This window comes from Episyrphus balteatus, chromosome 2 (assembly GCF_945859705.1).
Source record: "Episyrphus balteatus chromosome 2, idEpiBalt1.1, whole genome shotgun sequence".
In the NCBI taxonomy this organism is placed as follows: Eukaryota; Metazoa; Arthropoda; class Insecta; order Diptera; family Syrphidae; genus Episyrphus; species Episyrphus balteatus.
In genome coordinates this window covers 125,049,838-125,052,026 of record NC_079135.1, presented here as the reverse complement: position 1 = coordinate 125,052,026, position 2,189 = coordinate 125,049,838, and positions in this window count along the sequence as shown.

Below are 2,189 nucleotides of genomic sequence, written 5' to 3'. Positions count from 1 at the left end.
ATCTAAAAACAAAATTTCAAAAAAGTTCAATGTCCCGTTTTCGAAAATTTGATTTTTCAAAAAAAAATTTTCAAAATTTTTTAAAAAATCCAAAAATTATTTTTTTCAAAATTTTATTTTTGGCTTATATTTAAATTATATAAATGCTTCTCCACAAAAAGTTTCGTTGAAATCGAATAAGCAGTTTCGGAGATAATCGGATTTGAAAAAAACGGTTCTATGGCAGGTACCGTTAATAATGATTTTCAAAAAAAAATTTTTTCATTAAAAGATAGACCTTAGCTTAAAACTAACATTTGAATTTTTTAAACAAAATCGTTAGAGCCGTTTTCGAGATATTTCAATTTTACTAAAATCGGTATATGACAAGTACCGTTATTTTTGGTCCAAAAAATTAATTCCAAAAAAACCTCTGGAGAGTCGCAGAATAACGCTACATACCAAGTTTGACATTAATCGGTCCATCCGTTTAGGCTGTAGCTCCTTATACAGACAGACAGACAGACTGACAGACAGACTGACAGACTGACAGACTGACAGACTGACAGACTGACAGACTGACAGACTGACAGACTGACAGACTGACAGACTGACAGACTGACAGACTGACAGACTGACAGACTGACAGACTGACAGACTGACAGACTGACAGACTGACAGACTGACAGACTGACAGACTGACAAACTGACAGACTGACAGACTGACAGACTGACAGACTGACAGACTGACAGACTGACAGACTGACAGACTGACAGACTGACAGACTGACAGACTGACAGACTGACAGACTGACAGACTGACAGACTGACAGACTGACAGACTGACAGACTGACAGACTGACAGACTGACAGACTGACAGACTGACAGACTGACAGACTGACAGACTGACAGACTGACAGACTGACAGACTGACAGACTGACAGACTGACAGACTGACAGACTGACAGACTGACAGACTGACAGACTGACAGACTGACAGACTGACAGACTGACAGACTGACAGACTGACAGACTGACAGACTGACAGACTGACAGACTGACATACTGACAGACTGACAGACTGACATACAGACAGACAGACAGACAGACAGACAGACAGACGGACTTCCGGGACCCACTTTTTTGGCATTGTCTAACATCGTAATGTCATGGAAAAATGTTATCTCAACTTTTTTTTTTTGTACGCATGCATAACTTAATATATAGTACCTATATCGCAAGTAAAAAGTTATACTCCTAAATAAGTCTTGACTACTTGCTCTTATAAACTGCTCATATAACAAGTCACAGTTTGAGTACTCATCCAATTTTTATAACTTTTTAGAGCCTTTGTTGTAAAGTTAGTATATTTCAGATTATGCACTTGAGATGATAATTTAATTGATTTGTGAGTGTATTAGGGTCTAAAATTCTAGATTTTGTACCAAAAACCACATACAAATATGTCTTGGCCTACATACTTTTTTTTGAAGAAAAACGTTGAAGCGTTTTCTTTTTAGTTTCAATTCAAGTTAACGCGCTACACCAATTCAAAAAAAAAAAAAAAAAAAATGCATTATCATTGCTATGTCATGCTTAATTGAAATCTCAAGGGTTATTTTTTAAGAACTCATAACTTCCCCTTTGAGAATTTGTGTACCTCATTAAAAATAGATATTGTCTGTATTAGATAAAAAAATATTCGTCAGTTCCTATTATATTTACGTAATTGTGGCTTCAAACAAAATAATTCAGTGTAGTGGCCTAAATTCAGGGTTGTGAATTTTGTACTTTCGAAGTGAGTAAGTAAGTGAAATTAGTATTTTCTAAAGTTTTAGTTTTTCGTTCGTTAAGTGTTATTTGCATAACAAAAGTCTGCTTTTAACTCTGTTCAGAATTAAAACTTAACGATATTCAATTAAATCCCAATTTTGGTACAAATTTGGTATAAAAACTTAATTTATAAATTTTTATCTATTTCTTATTCAATATACGTACCTATATTTCTTTTGACAAAAAAAAATTCAAGCGAATCTTAAATTTTTTAGTTGTACAAATATGTACCTACAGTATTATATCTTTTAAATTAAACAATTTTTTTACAAACAACAAAATGAAAACAAAACTAATAAATGACTTTCATTACCATCCCTGCTCAAAAAATCATTTATTTTTATAAAAAGAAGGAATATAAACTGAATCTCGTGCA